Here is a 23,481-nt window from a genome sequence, read left to right as displayed (position 1 = left end):
ACACAGTTGGCAGTATTACCAATGTTGAGACTGCAGCCCCAGACCAAAAAACAATATTTATTATTCTTCCAAATCCGGGAACAAACTCCCGATGTGCGGTATTTAGTGCTCTCACTCGTGCCGCCCCTTGTGGGGTTACACTCACCAGATTCAAAGCCCCTAATTAGGAGTAACCAGCTCAAGTGTAGAAGTCAGTCGTACGAGCGGCTCCTCTCCCCACGTTGTCACCCAGGAAGGTAGTTCCTCATGTATATAGAAAAAGAATTTACATAGTGCAGTATCTTGAAACTAGTAATAAGTAGTAATAACTTGTAATAAAATTACTAGTTTCAAGATACTGCACTATGGAAATTCTTTTTCTATATACATGAGGAACTACCCTCCTAGGTGACAGCGTGGGGAGAGGAGCCCCTCGTGCGACTGACATGTACACTTGAGCTGGTTACCCCTAATTAGTGGCTTTGAATCTGGTGAGTGTAGCCCCACAAGGGGCGGCACGAGTGAGAGAAGAGGAAGGGGAGAAAAAGGGAAGACAGCAGGAGTCTTTCAAAGAATCCAATAAGTCGTAAAGAGGGCTAACCTGAACAAGCATAACAACATAAAGCCAGGGGGGAGGAAGGAGAACTCACAATGACAAAAAAGGATATATACACTAGCCCGGCAGATGATCCAGAGGAAAAAGGAATGTCTGGGAGCAGATCATAATAATATAGCTGAAGCCGCTGCATATTATCCTGAGTCTCGAGTTAAAAAAAAGAGATCAAACAATATTGGATCACTATCAAAAAATGTGAATGGTGACCAATAGATTCATAATAGATAGCAAGGGAGCTAGATTGTAACTATAATTGACCTAAGTCTCCAATGTTGAAAGTGTCCCCCCTGGCAGGCATCCACCGCAATGAAAGGCAGGCCTAGATTTGCTTATATAGTCCCCAATCAGGCGAATGTATCACATGCCGACCGTCATCGGCGTGCGATGTCGCCGAGTCTAACCCCCCACAATTCGCATGCGTGAAGAATCACACATGCGCGTACAGACCGCATCCAAGGGCCAAATGAACCCAAGTTGCAGTTAATGCAGGTGAGGGAACTCTCCAGTGACCTCGAGCAACTACCCCTCGGGAGGTCACATTTGCGCCGGAAGGAAAGGAGAGGCACACCCGAAACCAGGGGTCATGTGTGAAATTGTCCTAAAGCAGCAGTGTCTTTGTTAATATTAGTGATGAGCAGAACACCCCCCAGTTCGGTTTGTACCAGAATACCGCAAACAGGGGAAAAGTTTGTTAAAACATGCAAACTCCATTGAAGACTATGGGACTCGAACATGAAAATCAAAAGTCCTAATTTTAAAGGATTAAATGCAAGTTATTGCCCAAAAAATGTGTATTTGGACCTGGGTACTGCCCTGGGGGACATGAACCAATGCAAAGATTTTGTTTAAAAAGAATCGTTTTTACAGGAGCAGTGATTTTACTGATGCTTAAAGTGAAACGATAAAAATGAAAAATTCCATTAAATATCATGCCTGGGGGGTCCCCATAATGTGCCTGTAAAGTGGTGCATTTGTGCAATGTATGTAGCCTGCTGCGGCAATACTGACATTTCTAAAGGAAAAAATGTAATTTAAACTTGCTCCCGGCTATGCAGATAAAAAAAAAACATGGCGTGCCCCCCCCCCAAAATCCATACCAGGCCCTTTTCCGAGCAAGCAGCCTGGCTTGACAGGATAAGGGCGGGGGCGAGCGAACACCCCCCCTCCTGAACCATACCAGACCACTTGCCCTCAACATGGGGAGGGTGCTTTGGGGTGCCCCCCAAAGCCCCTTGTCCCCATATTTATGGGGACAAGGGCCTCTTCCGGACAACCCTGGGCTGTGATTGTTGGGGTCTGCAGGTGAGGGGCTTATCGGAATCTGGAAGCCCCCTTTAACAAGGGGGACCCCAGATCCCAGCCCCCATGTGAATAGATATCGGGTACATTGTACCCCTACCCACTCACCAAAAAAGTGTACAAAAAAAGTAAAGACAAAAGACAGTTTTTGACAAGTCCTTTATTAAAAAATAAAAATATAAAAATAGTGGCGCACGCCGCACCCAAAAAATAGAAAAAAAAAGAAGAAGCTCCTGCTTCTCAAGACACCTCCTGCTTAATGAGCTGTTTGAGTTTGACAGCTCTTTTATAGGAATCTGATGTCACGAGCACCCCATAATGCATTACTCAGGTGTAGTGAATAAATTACTGACATCGTCAGAAGGGGCGGTGCCACCTGGTGGTGTCCCTGCCCCTTTCCTGTAAAAGAGCTGTCACACCTCCAGAAGCTCATTACACCGGTGGCGTCTTAAGATGCAGGAGCCTGTTTTTTTTTTTTCTATTTTTGGGGTGTGGCGGCAGGCGAACTTCCCCTGAACTGCCCCCTTTGTTAGTGTGTTCAGCGCACACACATGAACGCCAGATGTTTGAGTTGAAATTACGTTCAACTCGAACTCGTAGCTCATCCCTAGTTAATATACAATATTGAAATCACTGGGTACAACATGAGTATCATGCTCATAAGGAAATAATTCTGGATGGCTGCACTTCCAAAAATCCTTTTATTGAAGCTTCATATGACAAGTGGGTGACAGATGTATATACAGCTCTAATGTGTCATCATTAGGTAGGTAAACTAACCAATTAAAAACAGTACTAAGCTGGTACCACAAAGAAAAAACAAGCTGCAGTACATGGTACATACACTTAAATCTTGTGTGAAGAGTTTGGTCCAGATCCACTGCCAGAAAGAATCTGATACACCAATTGAACTTGGAGAAAACTTGACACATCCTTCAAAATCATTGTATAATAACAACAACATATACAATTTTTTTAAAAAAAATACATGTATATATATATATATATATATATATACATACACAATCTGGTTGATGTTGAGAACAAATGATTTTAAAAGCAGTGTTAGAACATCATAAAGACCAATACTTAGTTAATATATAATATTGAAATCATTGGGTGCAACATGAGTATCATGCTATTCAATATATAATAATGTCAGAGTATATGACATTGTTATGCAAGGCAATTCTAGAAAGATAATAGATGATCCCCTATTCACATAAATTGGATACGTGCTCTTCACAAGATTCAGCTGGTTTAGTACCAAAGAGAATCAATACCTTAAACACACAACAGTTAGTATAGCCACAGTCAATATCACTACAGTCTAAAATATATATGGCTTATATGATAGCACTTCATTGAGGCCTTGTGGAATGGGTGACCGGGTCTCAATGAAGTGCTGTTATAGAAGCCATTATTGTAGACTGTAGTGATTTCCTTCTACTGCTGGGACAATTGCTCCTTAGATAATGACCACATCATGCACCATGCAGTATCAGAATTCTTTGGGACTGCCAGCTATCCTACTACCAATTACTCAATGGAGATCTGCAATTTTCCTTAGGTCCTTCCATGTGTGTTTCTGTGGTCACGGGCAGTACTCCCATAACTCCCAATGCAGACGTCCCCTACAGACTCTCATTTTATCTGACCATGTATTAAACCCTGAGCTGAATTGTAAGCATACTGAGATTTGCATCTATCTACTCCTGAGGAAGTGGAATATACTCCACGAAATGCATTGAGCCATATGAATGCACCTCCTTTAGCAGAAGCATGCGTTTTATTGTTTGATCATCTATACTAAATGTTGCTCATTAAAGACCAATGCTATAAATGTAGATTGAGATTTTTCAACACGATCAGCTCCCAGTTCCATTCCCATTATTTTAGTGTGTTATGAACTAGCTGAATTATGATGAATATGTTTATTACTTGAATGAATTATTGTAATCATGGACACATAATTGCTGATGAGACTCTGTAACAATGACATGGGTTTCCAACATTACTGTTTAATATTGTATCATGTTCTCATTGTGTATACATATGAATTCATATTTTACCTATAAATATCTACCAATTACTGACTGTAGACTATGCACCTCATTCCTCAAGTCCATAACCCCTCTCTTTTTTTAAATATGCACAGGGATGGAGGCATTTAGTTATGAATACTATATGCCTCATTTAAAGTCCCAAATCCTCTCCTTTTCAATATCAATATTGCTTAGTCATTATGTTCCATCAGTTTGTCTTTTTTGGTCACTGTGCATAACTTGTTACATTATTTCAGATATTATCATCCTGAAGAAGTGGTAGAACCCAGCAAAACATGTAGAGGAACACAAATCTATTGAAGACCCACTATACCTCTTGTCTCCATTCCGGAGTATACTGTAATAGTGAAACACATGTATGGAAAGACTGTATTTTTAAAAAAAATGTTTTCGGTATGAACATTGGAAATCATTTTCCTATCTGAATTTGGATATCCTCTTTTTTACTATTTTGTATAAAGAAAAAATCTTTATTTTATTATATGTGTATCCAGTTCAATCAGTACAGAGATAGTTAATTTCTTTCCTTTCCTTCTGGAGACCTATGTAGTAGTGTATTTATGGTAGAATATTAAAAAAACTATGATCAATTTTAGATCAAATTTAAAATTAAAATATATGAACATACTGAATTTCAAGATAAATGTTTATGGTTTTGAAAAAGAAAATACAGAATTATTGCCTTTTTTGTATTGGCATACAATCTATTAATTCTGAGTTCAGGATGGCAAAACACAGCACAGAAAATTGTTTTGCAGACAGCCTAAAAGCTTTCCAGTAGCATGATAAATAGACAATATATTCCTCTGATCTAGACACAGTAGTATGCCTAAATGTATATATTTTTCATTTTCTGACATGGCTAGGATTTCAGAAATCTCTAATTGCTCCACCTATACAATAAAATTCGAAAAATGATGGCAGTTGTTTTATTTATTACAGATAGAAAGAAACAACATAATAATTCCTGTGTGCAGTAGCTAGTAGCAACCAGTAAGAATTAAATTCACCAAGATTATACTGATACAAGATTAAATTAAATTGATTGCCACTTCCAAATGATCAAAGTGTCAAGCAAATTCCAAGATTACAAAAGCATGCACTATTACAGTACATACAGTACAAGTAGTTATCCCACTTCCTGAATGTATGATTTGTCCTCTCCCTCCTTGTTGGGCTTCATGGGATCCTGTGTAAATGAATTGCTTTATGTTTCCCAGTGTGTTGATTTTCCTATGTAGTAACATAGTAAAAGAGCCAGTTAAGACACAGTTGTGTTGTCACCTGCATGGAATTGTGCAGAACTTAGATTCCTGGTTCCACACTTGGTATCATGTTGGCAATAGTAATTGGCAGAATTTTTAAGGCCTATATGCAAGTTATTAGCCATAAAAAGGATATGGGGGCCCTGGTACTGCCCCGGGGGGATATGTATCAATACATTTTTTTTTAAATAATTGTTTTTAAATGAGCAGTCATTTTAATGATGCTTAAAGTGAAACAATAAAAATGAAAAAATCCTTTAAATATAGTACCTGGGGGGTGCTCTTAGTCTGCATGTAAAGTGGCGCATCTGTACCGTGTATAGAACCTGCTGCAGCAAAACTGACACATATAAAGAATGAAAAAAAAAAAATGAAAAAATGAAATTTAGTGCCGGTTCACATTTCTGCGATGACAAAGATCACATGTAATTCGGAGTGCACTGCTCCTAAAATTACATGCGATCTCTGTGCGGTTCAAATTCAGCCATACAGTTTGTATGGCTGAATTCGCACCGCAATTGCACCAAACACGCACAGGACCTTAAACTGATTTTCCCTGCAAGCTTTTTTTTATTTTGTAAACAACGGCTTGGTGAGCCAGTCTGTATGATAAGGCAACATTTTAGTGCACTCGGAACAATATTATAGATTTTTGGGATACATTCTTCTGTCTCTTTGGCAGACTTTGAATAGAAATAACAACGTTTTGCACCATGGGGAACAAGTCTTATGTGAAGAAACTAACTATAGTACACTGGGACCCAAGTTCATGGGGGAACATGACTGTCAATTTGTTGCTTATCAGTGTTACTCCCTCTCTGTAGGCTCATTTTACTTCCTTCCTCAACCTCATTTAAGTAATAGCTGTGCATCCTCAAGAAGCAAGTGGATAACGCTGTGTTCAAATAATTCAGCTGACTCCTTCATACATGATGGTGGGGGTATGACAGGAGTAGCTGTGGACAAGGAGGTTAAAATAGGCAACTGCGGTGGACTAGTGTAATCTTGGGTGATAGAGGATGACGAGGATGAGGATGGTTCAGTAAGCCAGTCCACCACCTCGTCTGCACGCTGTGGCTGGATTGCATGGCCAACATCAGTAAAAAGAGAGAAGCTTGCCCTGCCTGGGAACGGACAATGTCCACCTTTGCCTGTGGACACACATGCTGCTGGCTCCCTCACAGTGGCATGGGAATGTGTTCTTCTTCTTGTTGGCCTCCCAGACATGATGGGAGGGCTTGTTACACAAATTATTTTAGATAATATGAAATGGGTAATTGGATGCACTTTTTTTAATAAAACATGGTGTTTGGTGCACTATAAACTGTGTACAATTGAGGACTTCTGCTGACACAAATTGAAAAACTAAAAAAATATATATAAATAAAAAAGAGGAACACAAGCGTCGCAGTAAGACAAACTGTGGCTGACAATTTAAAAAAGGGGGCAGGGGAACAAAAAATAATGCAGCGACAAAAAATATGTATACAGCACTGTATACAGCACTAAATGTAATGTGGTTAACACTGCACTACACTCGCACTACATTGACACTACACTGACACTACACTATACTCACACTACACTAACACTACACTGACACCCAGTCACAACAACACTAACTAGCTACCACTGAGCCCTGCTCTATCTCCAACAACACACTACAAAAAGGGTTTTGTGGGAAGGAACCTTTTATTGTGTTGAATGGGACTATGAGCACTGAGCTATGATTCGGTAAAGTCATTATGACAGTGCTCTGTGCCCTGATTGGGCAAAGCCTTACACCTGACCAGCAGTCATGTGCATTGCTTCAGCCAATTAGGGTCCTAGAATGCACTGGGCAGTGTACAGTGCATTGTCGGCCGCTTGGCGGGTGAACATTCCACTGGGTGCCCCTTAAATTATTTTCTCATTTTGCCTTGTAGCACAGTAAGGGTACAAAATAATGATTTAAAACTTACCACAGTACTCATGAAGTAAAAAATCCACATCATATTGTAATGAATTTATCATTTAGATTGCAATTGGTGTGCATTGTCTTCTTTGTCGCCCCCCCCCCCCCCCAACAAACAAACACATTATTTTGTTAGGCCTAGTATTAAATGATAACATGACATTCATTAATCTGACATCCTAAGTTTACTTTCTCTAAGTGAATACCATCATTGAGTGAATTATTGGTATGCACACTACAGCCCTTTCATAAGATTTCACACTTATAAAATTCAGAGTTAGAGCTTTATTAATTGAACATTTTATCAATGGACTGTAACGTACATTACAGCAGTAATTAAAGTGAACTTCTGTTCACTTTACAGCTAATAAATTCTAATGTGAAATACAAAGCAGGCACAATAATATACAAATAGTCATCTCACTTATTAAAGTAATGATTGGTCCCACCCCTTCCATGCTGGATTATTGCTCTATCACTGTAATGAATGGGCTCACTGACCAATAGCTGTACATTGCAGCAACAATTAAAGTGTGTAATGGACTGTAATGTACATATATCACTTCTGATTACACACAGAGAATTTAAAATAAGAACAATGAAGTTCAATAAGTACACATTTTTTCCTAAGATGAATAAATTTTGAAAGAAAAAATCCCTTTACCAGCTTAAAATAATATTTTAATTATATTATATCATATAAATAATATAAACACAAAAACATTTTCAGTCTCCCCCCCCCTTTTTTTTTAAGCCTGTTTTTTGAAGATATCATTCCATGAGTTACTAAAAGAGGAGAACAAATCTAACATTACAAAAAGCATAATAAACATGGTAGACAGCTCTAGTTATAGAGTTATAGACAACCGAAAAGCGCAAGCTTTTTTAAAGCAAAGCGTTAAAAAAACATGCACAAATCCATACTAGCTTCCTAAGAATATTAAACAGTAAACTAAGATGACAAATAAGTCCCCTCCTTGGGCAGACTGATGGCCACCCCTTACTCTGTACAAAACATATATTAGTTGGGGGGGGGGGGGTTGTTTAACATGGCAGTACACTAATATTTGTTGATTGTCCCTTAATTGTTTTCTTTAAATAAAGGGGTAAATACCAAAACACAAGTAAATAATTAAATAAATAATACATATAAAAAACTATACTTGAAACACCATCACAAATTTGCTTAATATTACATTTCACTTCAACTCAAATATTTTTGCTTAACAAAATTCCTGATTTTTGTTGAGATTTCTACAAAGAGATATTGATCAATTCCATCAATACCTGGATCAATTCCATCAATACCTGGAGTTGGGTATTTTATATACAGTAGAGATGATTTGGGCAAATATGCTGTAAATGTGCAGTAAATGTTTAAAATTTGCATAAGATACGGAAAGTTTTGATTTATTATACAGTGTAACTGTAACCTTGGAAGGGGACTTTTATCTTTTCTTCTAAATGTTATGCAGTAGTGCTAACAAATATATAAAACCAAATATTAATTTATATCTCGTTTAGTTAATCTAAGGTCTATACCAATTTGGTATATTTAAGTAATATTTAGTTTTATCTCGTCTGTGTAGTTGACAACCCTCTTTTTGTTTTCTAAATCAAATCAGTTTGTCAATGACCTAAAGATTTATGCAATTAAGGTATTTTTTTTACAAGAATCACAGTCAAGTGTACTGTATCCCATGTGGATATTATGAGATACTAGGAAGAATTTCACTACAAAGCACCCAGTCTAAGTAGTTAGTTTTCCACAGTTATTGTCCATCTAGACTAAATGGCAGACTATAGACTTCAGAATGGTGGATGAGCTAAGTAAATGTTTCAGCGAATGTGCGTGAATATGAAAGGAATATCTAATTTCCTAATTTTTAAATAGGGTGCACAATATAGTATGCACTACTTTCAACTGCTGAACATATTTTATTAAATGGCATTGAATGTTGTTTGATGTGGAGGGGAATGATACTGACAAATACATTTTATAAATATGGTAAATAATTTACAGGGATGATATACCCTCAAAAATAAACATAAAAAAATAGAATTGTACATTTTTCATTATACATTTTTTTTTGGATATACAACTAGGAGGTCTCATTTTAATAATAGCGTTTTTAGGGGGTAGACAACATGAAAACCTCATTCTATGACATTATTGTGAACAGGGCTTTTTTTTCACAGAGAATAGGTGCAGGAACTCTCCCTTTTCAAGTCACCCCTTGTCTCCGCCCCTACCCACCTCCGAGCACCGTTTCTTTGTTCCACCCATTACCCACCTCCGAAGACCACCCCTTTTAGATAATACAGTAACATTTGTGGTACTAACTAATTTGTATTGAGGTTGTTAATGATAACAAGAAAAGCAGTAGAATAGATCCCCTGCAGCCAGCAACAATGGACCACTCACAACAAAACACCCCCCTCCCTAGCAGCAACAACAGATCTCCTCGCAGCCAGCATCAGCAGACCCCCTGGAAGAATAGATTCCCCCCCCCCAGCAACAATGGACCACCTACAAGAAAATACCACCCCCTTCCTCAACAACAGATCTTCCAGCAGCCAGCAACAATAGACCTCTTCCTCAACAGTAGATCCCTGCCAGAAACAACTGACCCCCCCCCCTTAGCAACAATAGATCCCCTGCCAGCAACAACAGATCTCCCCAGCAACAGACCCCCCTGCAATAATAGATTCCCTCCAGTGACATTAGAGCCCCAGCAACCAGCATCAACAGACCCTGCAGCACACCTCCAGCACCCCTTGCCATTACATACATTCAGTCCTGGAGGTGCCGGAACTGCGTTCCCCCGCGTTCCCGCTGAAAAAAAGCCCTGATTGTGACCCTATTAAGAAGTTCAGTAAGTATGTAAAACATATATGTGGAGCATTTCCATACACAGAACAATTAGCTGAATATAATTTTCAGTTTATTTGCAAGGCGTATTGTAGCACACAAACCTAGTATTCGTTTTTTAAAAAAAATACATTTTATTTATGTTTTGTTTCATTAGGTTCAAAGCAAATTGAGACTAAGACAAATCGTTCTATGTGGTTTTAAAGCATTAATATATGGAAATCCCAGGATGCTTTCATTTATCAATGGGGGGATTTTATTAGAATATTTCAGTCATCCATGGCCTAGAGCTATTACACTCAGAGCATGGTAAGGAAAAAAAGTAAAGCACTTTGAATCGAAATAATAACCACACACCCCTGTTTACAGACCGCATACCAGTGTCATTTTTAATTACAGCTACACATATTTGTGCTCAATGCAATTAAGATAAATAGGAGAAAATACTTTGTTATTAATAAAAACAATATTATCGGTTGTTTAAGCAAAAATTTTAAAACAATAAATAAAACTTTCTATGCATTTTGTCAATGTTCACATAAAGTAATGGTGCCCTGAAAGATAAGACCCCTTAACTTTACCTTTACAGCCTGTGTCTCCTATCTCCCCTTTATTTCAGTGCTGCAGCCCCCTTCAGTCTATTCATTATTCAACATTTCTAAGGACTACTGCTAAGTCCATTAGTGATGTAAGGTAGAACCATAATGCACAGGGGGGCACAGGTATTTTACAATCCTAGTAGTTTCAAATGCGTTAGAGACTGATGGAAATTGTGGTGCTGGAATGGAGGCAAAGTAGAAGAACATTGGCCACCATAGAGAGGGGGGGGGGGTGTTTTTGCTTGTTTAGTTTGTTTTGTTTTCATGTGAATCACACCCCCTTGTTGTATTAAATATTGTGCTCTTGTGTATGTTTGGTTCCCGAGTTTTCAATAAAAAGATATTTAAAAAAAAAGAAAAAAGAAAAAAGTTTTGCAGCTTATCCAAGCCACTTAGGCTACGTTCACATCTTGGTGTTGCTATTTTCAGGCGTTTTTTCAGGCGTTTTACTGGCGTTTTTACAGGCGTTTTTGTGCAGGCGTTTTTAGGTTGACAAGTGACCAATGGAAAAAAATAAAAATGCCTGTAATCTGCCCAAAAAGAAGCTCATGTACTTTTTTGAGCGTTGGGTGTTTTGCTTAAAACATCAAAACGCTCAGATGTGAACAGGGGCCATTGAAATGAATAGGATTTGTCCTGTTGGGCGTTTTTTGAGCTGATCCTAGAGCAGAAAAACGCCCCAAAAATGCCCAAAAATGCCTACATGTGAACTTAGCCTTATTCATTTCTATTAAGTGGCAGGAACATACCCCTGAAATTTATAACTACATGTAACGCTCCTTGCGTTTCTTATAAGGTGTGGATTTTCAGCTGCAGAAGTAGTTCCACGTCAGTAGTCATGTAAGAGATATGCTGAGATACCATTCCCAACCTCAATGACTCATCATGTGTGGAAGGTCTTATTTCAGCAAGTAAATACACACAGTAATTAAGCTGGTTCCTAGTGTGACTTTATATACATGTGGTAAGACAATGATAAAGGTCTTAGGGATAGGTTTGAGTGGAAGTGGTAGGTGACAGACACTTGAGGTGAGACAGTGCAGATGGATGCAGGAAGGGTTAGCGATCATGTATGATAACAGATGACAGAGTAGCAGGTGCATACAGGAGAGATCAACCCAGTGCAGGAAATAGTAGCAGTAGCCTCAAGAGCTAGCAATCTAGTTATGCAGATGTAAAAGACAGTCCTTGCTATGCAGAGCTAAATAGTGTAAGCCTAGTACAAGTCTATAGAGATTTCCCCTGTGGGGTACTTAGCACTAATAGCGATAGCCGAAGGATCGCTCAGGAGATGCGGATGATCCAGTAGCAGGATGCAGGGATCAGCGCAGCGAGGTTCGTCAGCGAGGAGAGCTTGCAAGCATGGAAGCTTCAAGCAAGATTAGTATCCAGGTACTGGTGTTTGAATGAACACATGTGAGTGAGAACCGACGCCCTAAATAGCCATCTAGTCCGGCGCTGGGTGATGACAGCTTCAGCCTTAAAGGGAAACACACCTATATGTGTTTCTTCTGTCTAGGTAGATGGAAATCACCCGGAATAAATGTGATAGGAGGCACTGAGAGTGCCAGAACCTTACATTACCCCCCCTGTAAGGCCGGCTCCGGAAGGCCTCTAAGGCTGGTTGTTGATATAAGAATCACATGAGACTGGTTGCCGATGCGAAAATCGGAAGGAAAAAAAAAAAATTCTCTTTTTTTTTTTTTTTTTTTGTTGCCGATATGAGAATCGGAATGAGACTGGTCTCCGATGCGAGAATCGGATAAGACTGGTTGCCGATATGAAAATCGGGAAGAAAAAGAAAAAAAAAAAAAATTGGTTGCCAATATGAGAATCGGATAATACTGGTTGCCGATACGAGAATCGGATAAGACTGGTCTCCGATATGAAAATCGGAAAAAAAAAAAATGGTTGCCGATATGAGAATCGGATCAGGTTGGTAACCGATATGAGAATCGGATCCCTTGTTGCCGATATGAAAATCGGATCAGGTTGGTAGCCGATGAGAATCGGATCCCTTGTTGCCGATATAAAAATCGGATCAGGTTGGTAACTGATGAGAATCGGATCACTTGTTGTTAGGGTGTCTGCTACATGGACCCCTCACTAGAATCGGACGCATAACCATCCGAAGTAATCCTGGTAGACCTAGCAACCAATGCTTCTTCAAACATCCTCAGATCCTTCCTACATACCACCGTGCCATTAGAAGCGCGTACGCAGTCAGGTGCAAGAATCTCTGTATTTTCATCGGAAGCCAGAAATGTGCTTGCAAAAATAGGAGTATCCTCAGGAGGTGGTACAGGAGGGTTTTTTGAACGTGGTATAAAGTTCACTGGAGTTGAAGGAATATCTATTCCAATATTTGTTAATTTCTGGGTGTCCTTCACTGATATAAAACGGGGACAGGGCTGGCAACAGCCTTGATAATTTCCAGGCTGTTTTTCAGGGAAGACCCTTCGGATTCGCCTGGCCTCCATTGGGAGAGCCTTAGGCCTATGGGGTCTGGTTGGGCAGAATGTAATGAAATGTCCCCCTTCACCACAATAAAAACAAAGGCCACAGATTCTCCTGTGATCTCTTTTTTCTTGTGAGGACAACCTAGCATGTATGGCACCAATCTCCATAGGCTCCTCATCCATCTCTGTAGGATCAGGGTCCAAATGGGATGTGTCAGAGTGACAAGGTCGACTGTTTGAGGCAGGCTCGGACCATGACCAGGCAGGATCACCATATCTACTAGGTCTCCTTTTTTCCTTAGGTAGCCGGGGTCTGTGGTTACCTGGAGCGGGTTTAGGAGTGGGGTCAATAGCTGAATTCTGAGAAGAACTGGATAATGGCATTTCCATTTTTTCAGACTTCCTTTCTCGTAGTCTTCTATCTATGGTGATACTGAGTTGTATCAATGTATCCAGGGTTTTTGGCATCTCTGCTCGGGCGAGCTCGTCCTTGACGGCTTCTGATAGGCCAAGCCTAAATTGGGTTTTCAGAGATGCATCATTCCATCCTGAATCAAGGGTCCATCTCTTGAATTCTGCGACAAAGTCTTCTACAGGCCTTTTTCCTTGTTTCAAGGATCTTAACTGAAGATCGGCAGTACTCTGCCTATTGGGGTTATCATATAGGCTAGTGAGCTCTGCCAGGAACAAGGCATAGGAGTTGAGAAGCTGGTCGTTTTTTTCAAAAAGAGAATCTGCCCAGGCTCGAGGATCGCCTGATAGGTAAGAAATAATAGTACAAACCTTAATGTGATCAGTAAGGTAGGTAGGAGGTTTTAGCAAAAAAAGTAACTCACATGCGTTTTTAAATTCGCGAAATTTTTTGCGATCGCCTGTAAATACCAAAGGGGGATTTATCTTGGGTTCAGGAGACTGTGCAGAGGTAAGTTGTGTCAGTCTAATTACCTGCTGCGACAGAGCCTGATTGTCGTTTTTCAATTCAGCAAGTGCGTGTATTAACGCAGATACTTGCTATTTTAATTGTGTCACCTGAGTGGCTACTTCTGCTGAATCCATTTTTTGGGTTCGTTCAATCTGTAACGCTCCTTGCGTTTCTTATAAGGTGTGGATTTTCAGCTGCAGAAGTAGTTCCACGTCAGTAGTCATGTAAGAGATATGCTGAGATACCATTCCCAACCTCAATAACTCATCATGTGTGGAAGGTCTTATTTCAGCAAGTAAATACACACAGTAATTAAGCTGGTTCCTAGTGTGACTTTATATACATGTGGTAAGACAATGATAAAGGTCTTAGGGGTAGGTTTGAGTGGAAGTGGTAGGTGACAGACACTTGAGGTGAGACAGTGCAGATGGATGCAGGAAGGGTTAGCGATCATGTATGATAACAGATGACAGAGTAGCAGGTGCATACAGGAGAGATCAACCCAGTGCAGGAAATAGTAGCAGTAGCCTCAAGAGCTAGCAATCTAGTTATGCAGATGTAAAAGACAGTCCTTGCTATGCAGAGCTAAATAGTGTAAGCCTAGTACAAGTCTATAGAGATTTCCCCTGTGGGGTACTTAGCACTAATAGCGATAGCCGAAGGATCGCTCAGGAGATGCGGATGATCCAGTAGCAGGATGCAGGGATCAGCGCAGCGAGGTTCGTCAGCGAGGAGAGCTTGCAAGCATGGAAGCTTCAAGCAAGATTAGTATCCAGGTACTGGTGTTTGAATGAACACATGTGAGTGAGAACCGACGCCCTAAATAGCCATCTAGTCCGGCGCTGGGTGATGACAGCTTCAGCCTTAAAGGGAAACACACCTATATGTGTTTCTTCTGTCTAGGTAGATGGAAATCACCCGGAATAAATGTGATAGGAGGCACTGAGAGTGCCAGAACCTTACACTACACGGGTGACATGGACTTTCACTGTATTGTTCATTAAAGTACAAGAGACTCGATCTTACAATGTTTCTGTCTCCATCACAATAACACAGACTAACCTTTCCTAGAACTTCTGTCTCTCCCCCTCCCTTCTCAAGGTTTTAGTTTTGCAACTGTTAGACAAAGCTGATGACATAAAATGTGACATTATTCTATTTGCTAGGTTGTAATAACACCTCGCACCCCCCCCCCTTTCTTAATGTAATAATACATTTTGGGACAATGGATACTTTAAACACAGTGATTGAGTCCTGTAAATCTGTTCCTGCATATGCAGAGTTAACTTTTATTTCCAGTGTCTAATGCCCAGTACACATGATCCGAAAATCGGACGCTCCGTCCGTTTTTGTTTGGTTGCTAGGAACTCTCAATTATATTCGCAAATGGGAGAGGTTACTTACGATACGAATTTTCTCGGACGATGATTCAAAAGCTTCCGGTATGCGTAACCACTCCATAGCGTGTGAGAAGAAATGATGTCTACTGCTCATGCGCTGTCTACTGCTCACCATTTTTTTCGGACGAACAACATACTGATAATACGATTATCGTACGATGTGTTATAATACGATCAAAATTTTTATGCTTGCACGACCGGATAATATCGGGCGAACTGTCGTGATCGCCTCTCGTAAGCTGTGTACTAACGATCAGATTATCGTCCGATCTTTTCACAAGCGTTATTTTTCGTTCGACCCATGCGATCCGATTCTAGTGTGGACCAAAAAAAAAGGGTCCTGCACCATTTTGGTCCAAATGCAATGAAAATTCAGCCATAAAAACTGTATGGCTGAATTTGCATCGCACATACATCGCATGTGATCTGCAAAGCAATGCAGCGTGAATCACATGCAATGTCTGTCATCGCATACGTGTAAATCCAGCATCAACCAGAAATATCCATAACAACAGGTGAACAGACAATTTAACACAATGGCCATCAAATGTGTCAAGGCAGTTGTTGATTGTCCAAGAACAGAGTGGGAGGTGTGAAAGTTGTGGAACCACACTCTTTTAGCTTCCATTCTTGAGATCAGAAAGCTTGAAGGATGTCTTAATCTTTTGAATCACCTGCAAGTGTGAATTGTTTTCAAGTAGTCAGGGTACAGATCTTAAAACAACATTAAATGTGAAAGGCAGATGGTTTCAAAGGCCTACTGCCTTGTTAAGGGATGGTTGTTCTAATTACCAGTTTGATGTAGATGGCCTCTTTCATGCCTCTTGTGAACCAGTTGTCCTCTTTGTCCAATGTGCACCTCGCTGAGCTTGAGTATAGACCTTTGACACCATCTTTATTCTACATACAGTATAATGCTGCTTTAAACTCTCTACCCTTGCGATTTGACAACAATTCACACTTCAATCATGTGAATCAAACAATTAACACATACACAGACTTCATCACACCACAAATTATTTAACCACTTCCTGACCGGGCCACAGCTGAATGACTGCTACAGCACAGTTGGCTTATTCTGGGAGGGCATACAATGATGTCCTCACAGAATTTGGCTCACACTCAGAAGTGTCCTGTGACCCTGGCGCGTCAAGGATTGTGGTAAAGGGCCAATGACAGCGGCCCTTTACCATGTGATTGCTCCAATGATGGAGTGATCACAATGTAAACAAACAGGGGTTGTGCAGGGGATCAAGCTCTCTTCTCTCCTCACACCGATGCAGCGAGAGAGAGATCAAGCTCACAACAGTAAGTCCAGAGCTTTTTCCAGTGCCCAGCAATGCCCTACAGTGCCACACCAGTGCCATTACAGTGCTAATCTTTGCCACATCAGTGGCATCAGTGCCACATCAGTGCCACCAGTGAAACGCCAGTGCCACATGTGCTACTACAGTGCCACATCAGTGCCACCTGTGCCACTACAGTGCTCATTTGTTCTCTACAGTGCCATTAGTGCCACTATAGAGCTCTGCAGTGCCACTACAGTGCCCATCAGTGCCACCTGTGTCACATCAGTGTCACAACTGTGCTCATCTGTGCCATAAATGCCACATTAGTGCCACATCAGTGCCACTACATAGCTTATCTGTGCCACCTGTGCCACTACAGTGCCCATTACTGCCACATTAATGCCACTACAGTGCTAATCTGTGTCCTACAGTGCCATCAGTGCCACTACAGTGCTCTGCAGTGCCACATCAGTGTCCCTTCAGTGCTCATCAGTGCACTACAGTGCCATCGGTGCTCAGTTGCACCAATACAGTGCTATACAGTGCCACTATGGTGCACATTAGTGCCACTACAGTACCATCATTGCTCATCTGCATCACTACAGTGCTCTACAGTGCCATCTGTGCCATTACAGTGCCCATCAGTGCCACATCAGTGCCATTAGTGCTCATCTGCACCACTACAGTGCTCTACAGTGCCACTACAGTGCTCATCAATGCAATCAGTGCTAATCTGTGCCACTACAGTGTTCTATAGTGCCATCATTGCCACTACAGTGCCCATCAGTGCCACATCGGTGCTACTACAGTGCTCATTCCTGCCACTACAGTGCTCGCCAGTGTCACTACAGTGCTCTTCAGTGCCACTTCAGTGTCCACTAGTGCACATCAATGCCCATAAGCGAGTGCTCATCAGTGCCACCCTATTAGTGGATCCTCATCGGCGCTCGTCAGTGCCACCTCATCAGTACACATCAGTGCCAGCTAATCAGTGCAGCCTCAGTGCAGTACACCCTCATCAGCACCTATTGGTGCAACCTCATCAGAACCCAGCAGTGGAGCCTCTGTAGCACCCAGCAGTGCAGCCTCATTAGACCAGCCTCATCAGCACCCATCAGTGCAGCCACATCTGTCCTAGAGTCCCTATCGCTCCACAGCCCACAGTCAATACTATGATGAAAAACTTTAATTCCAGCGAGTAGGCATACCAACTTCTTAGCTTGAGCAGCGGGGAGCTCTCTGAGTCTGAGTCTGATTCTGCATTTTAACCCTTTTTAAGAAGTGGGTCTGCTACAGAATCTGAGGAAGAGGAGAGTGTGCCCATGAAACACAGGCGTTCCGGTGAGAAGCAGGCAACCACAAATAGAGCAGTGGCATCAACCAGTAGCTCCATACCATCCATCAGTAGTGCAGTGGCATCCACTAGTACCGCAGTAGTATCCACGAGAAATGGAGTACCACTGCAAGAAAGGCTAAGCACTAGTGGGTGTCATCTCAGCCCCAAAGGGTTAGGACCCATGACAGCCTTCCCTATGCCCTTCAAAACCCTCTGTGGCTTCCCCCTAATTAAGTAGCAGCAAACATCCCGCTTTTACTACCCAGCCAGGTGTCCAGGTTAATACAGAGAATTTTGCCCCCATTGATTTTTTTTATTTAATTTTTACCCAATACCTATGTAGTAGGTTGCATACATAGTACAGATGCACTTTGCAGGTAAGTTAATGACATTTTCAGGTATACTTTTTGAAATAATTTTGCTAAAATAAAATCACTGCTCCCCTCAAAACATTGTTTTTTCTTGGTTTGGTTTCTCAGGGCAGTGTCCAGCCCACTCCCCATGCCATTCATTTGACAATCCTTTGTCTATTATCCTAGACCATTAACATTTTAACATTTGGCTCCCACTGACTTGAATGGTGTTCAGATTTAGCACCTGAACTTCAGTAAGGTTTGCTAAACCCCCTTCAAACTGAACTAAGGTATGTTCAGCACATGAAAAACACGAGCTTCCAAAACATGAGCATAGAGGCTGGGCTGCATTTGCATATATCTGGTTCTTTATCCACATCATATCCAGCCCTTGGAATGCATTCCAGCCCTGGGAAAAAGGGGCGGCAGGGCTGTAATAATTAGCAGTCAACCCGGTTGTGTTGGTACCCTATTGACACCCACAGAATATGAGTGACTTGTTATTACTTTGTCTGTTTACTTTTTAACTGAACATATCACACTGTAATCTATCTCTGGATTTCTCATTGAATTTTTATACTGTAATGGGCCATACACACTATAAGATTTTCTGAAGACTTTTTCCTTTAGACTTACCAAAACCATATAATATGAGGTCAAACCTAAACACTTTCAATTTGTATGCAATCTGGCAGGCCCTTGCACTACATAGAAAAGGTAAATCTGAAAGAAATCTAACCACAAAAGTTGGATAGTGTGTATCCAGCTTAAGTTCGGCACATACCTATTAGGGATAAGCTATGAAATGACTTCTACAATACAGGTCAAGTCCAGTTGAATGTGACTAACCTACTAGCTATGCCATGACCTGAATAAAAGAGAACCTTTACAGACCTAAAAAAAAAAAAAAACTGGGGCTAATAAAGGACCCTTTTTTTGGCCAAACAACAGGTCCAGTATAGTTTGAATGAGTTTACATAATCCCTGTGCATTTTAATACAAATCTATGGAATTTCAAAGTAATTATGGTGAAATGAAGATTCTCACTTTTGTTTCTCTCTAGCTATCAATAGTCAAGACAGGAAAGAATTGGTCAAGTTGTAGATGGGTTAAGCTCCAGGCAGGTGTACAAAAGTTACAGCAGCCTTCAGGTAGGTGGGCACTTTGGCATCACCAAAAACTAAAAAAGTAGCTTGGAGCTGCCTAAGTCCTTAGAGGGGGGGGGGGGGTTCTAATTTAAGAAATAACTCTTTTAAAAGTAATTTCATAGTTACATAGTTAGGTTGAAAGAGGTCCATCAAGTTCAACCAACAGAAAAAATAAACAAATAGAATAAATAGAAAGCTTCTATATACAGAACCCTATACCCACAGTTGATAAAGGGATGCAAAGCAAAGTGATGACAGTCTATGCTTTCATCATCGCTCCACCACTGCCATCTTCTCCCAGGTCTGTTCAGCCATTAGTTGGCCCAAAGATGGCAAAACTCCCCCACATTTGCATAACAATGTTCAGACACCTAGCTTTCTCTCCTGTGCATAGCAGTCACAGAGTAGAAAAAAAATCATTAGCAGGAAGGGAAAATGGTTTAACGGAAGAACAGGCACACATAGCCTCTATTACAATTACACTCTACCTGATAATATTTTCTAATTTCATTTTAGTTCCACTCTAATGAAGTAGTTGACAAGTATCATACATGATCCAAGAAACAGGGTTTCACTTTAAATTTAAAGAGGAAAGAAAAACCTATGTAATAACACTACTACCAATCTTGGCACCCTGTGTATTGCAAGTAATGAACAAACCGCATTATAACTGTTTCTCATTCCAGAGAAACATAATTTTCAAGCAGAACATTATAGTGGTGCAGGAATAGAGGGAGCCAGATGGTGTAATGTTAAATCAAGAGATTTGGAAGATTTCTACCAATTCTAGCAAAGTGTTAACAGCATGTCACCAGAGATATAAATACATGTTCTGTATAGGAGAAGCCTGACAATTACACCCAAACAACATTTTACTGCTCTGAGAACTAGAAGATAACTACTTTAAAATTGATAATCCTGCTGTATCATCCTCTGCATGTTCTTCAAACAACACAACTCCATCTGTGAAGGACAAACTACTAATTAATGGCAGCACCAATGAGCATAGGCCCTAATTTTAATCATAGTTATTTCATTACAAAACATTTTCTAAAGAATTATTTTAATAATCTTGAAAATGTATTACATGCATAGTCACATTAATCACACATACAAGAACTTCATTTTAATAACTCATTTTTACATAACAACAAGGTTTGTAGCATTAAATACCTAATGACTCATGTATGTGAGTCACGATGTAGAAATATTTAGTCATTTCTCAAGGATAGCACTTAAAAAAATAAACAATTTTAACTATTAAAAAATATATATTTCTTTTTTACTTTATCACTCTATTTACCAGACAAAATGAATATAGCAAACTAATCCGAGTGAAGCTATGTAAACAGTGCTGAAAATTTGCTTTATATATTCTACAATTTTCTGCTTTATTGCACCTTGACCTTTTATTTAAAATATTCTCTGATTCACCTGGAACAATGATTTCTTCCAACAACTGAAATGACATAGATTCAAGATAACACATAAATGGGGAATAATGTAATTTTTGCATGTCTGGAATTTTATTACTACCAGTTTCACTCATAGCAAGGAATTGCTACTTTACTAGGAATATAGTTATACACCAGAAACAGCAGGCAATAAGCAGCTTATACTTCATAGCAACTTCTAAAATCATTAAAATATTTCAGATTGTGATATATGTGTAGAAATAATATGACAAAATGAAAACAGTTTTGAAATGACCACCCTAAATAAAGCTCAAACTTTAACAATGATCCAGGCACAAAAACGTTCATTGAAATGTATTCCTCAGTAGCCTCAAAGGATATAAATTCACTTTATGTGCAACAAATGGTTTACAAAATCCAGGTATTACCTTCCAAAAGTATTATTGACTTAATCACTGTATTATACATAGCCTGTGCAGAGACCCAGAATCTCCACCCTACAGGCTGCCTGTAGAAAAAGTGCAGGAGGTGAAGATACAAGATCAGTCATCTTGCAAAAGGGAAGCAGCAGCAATGACCGATCTTTATTACAAGATACTCCTGCACAAAAGGAAAAGTGCAAGAGTTATTTCATGCTGGATTACTACATATATTCCCCTTTTACTTCAAAGTTTTTTGGAGAATGGGTAGCACGCCTATAATGTAGGACTGGTTAAGTTTAGTTATGAATACTTGTCATTGAATGAAAATCATAACAGTGAAGGTTCACAGCCCATGACGACATGTAGGGAGGAGCTTCAGGGGACAAGGGCAATCTGACCTCTAATCAACTGGGATCCTACTACTCTATTTGGTGGGTAGTCAACCTTACCTCTTGGTTGTGGCCATTTTTACATGTTGGTAAAGTCTTACTTCAAGTGTGGTGGAATTACCAATTGGCTAGATAATGTAAAGCCTATATTGCACTCTGATATTTTGGGGTCTGAATATCTGGCTGGAAAATATCTGGAGTTGCTATTTTGCTTTATGGTGAAAGTTATTGTTGCACTCTAAAATTCAGAAATATGGAATCTCACATCAAGTGCTATAGTTGTTAAAACGTTAGGACCTATTTACCATTGAGCACACAAGAGGAAAGTTAAATCTCTGAGCAAAAGCCCACTTTTTTATTCATAAGGTTTAACATATAGATTTTACCCCTTGTGGTGATTGTTTTGCAACATAATATAAAAGAGTAATTCTGGATCTATTCTATTGCTGAGTTGAAACTAAATATTGACATAGCTAATTATATACTTCATTGAATGATTCACAATTTGTATATATCTTCATGAACTTGTTTAAACAAAATGGTATGTGCAGTTTTAATATTTTTTATACAGTATACTTGTATAGACAAGGACAAGAATGTGGGACTTTAAATGAGGTCAACTAGACATAGAGGTTTATCAAATGAATGCATATACGTATAAAGATTTGTTGGATGGACACAAACAGAGAGCATAGCATAGCATACAATTAGTTGCATAGTACATATTGAATAAAAAAAAAAAATATAAATACAATGTTTCTAGCATCAAGCAGGGATCTCAAGAATAAAATGAATACAATAAGACATCATCATCTCTGTGTGCTCACAATCTTTAAATATGTCACAATTCAATAAAGCATCTGAGTAATTGTAGGCTCGACGCGTTTCATGGACCTCCGTACATTCATCAGGAGCATTGAATGTAAATTTGTATGTCTAAAAGATGAAAATATGAGTTGTAATATACTTAATATAATAAATTGTAATATAATAAATTGTAATAAGGGGTATGGTGGAAAAAGCACTATCTTAAGCAGTGTCATAGATCCATGAGCAGACCAGTATAGGAGAAGGAGACCGAAGCCGATCCAGAGAACGCCTGACCATATTATACTGGTCTGCTCATGGATCTATGACACTGCTTAAGGTAGTGTTTTTTCACCATACCCCTTATTACAATTTATTATATCATTAAGTATATTACAACTCATATTTTCATTTTTTAGACATACAAATTTACATTCAATGCTCCTGATGAATGGACGGAGGTCCATGAAACGCATCGAGCCTACAATTACTCAGATGCTTTATTGAATTGTGACATATTTAAAGATTGTGAGCACACAGAGATGATGATGCCTTATTGTATTCATTTTATTCTTAAGAGATCCCTGCTTGATCCTAGAAACATCGTATTTATATATTTTTTTTATTCAATATGTACTATGCAACTTATTGTATGCTATATCTCTGTATGTGTTCATGCAACAAATCTTTAAATGTATATGCATTCATTTAATAAACCTCTATGTTTAGTTGACCTAATTTAAAGTCCCACATTCTTGTACTTGCCGTTATATATAGATATAGGGATGGAAGCAACTAGACACATTTTATGTGGCAAGTCATAGATAAATTTTTCCTCTTTCTGAGTATACTTGTATAGCTTTTTGAAGGATTTTCTTTGGGGGGAGGGGG

General features: G+C 39.6%; 1 protein-coding gene across 2 annotated transcripts in view; it reads right to left on the bottom strand.

Moving 5' to 3' along the window:
* Window positions 1-23,481, bottom strand: part of GRM8 (glutamate metabotropic receptor 8) — a gene marked incomplete at its 3' end in the record, with an annotated part of 1,426,014 nt that overhangs the window by 893,211 nt on the left and 509,322 nt on the right. The window lies entirely within an intron of this gene.

This window comes from Pelophylax lessonae, assembly GCF_965119305.1.
Source record: "Pelophylax lessonae genome assembly, chromosome: 4".
NCBI classification, from domain to species: Eukaryota; Metazoa; Chordata; class Amphibia; order Anura; family Ranidae; genus Pelophylax; species Pelophylax lessonae.
Note: the sequence above shows the minus strand (reverse complement) of the source record. Positions and strands in the feature narration are given on the sequence as shown.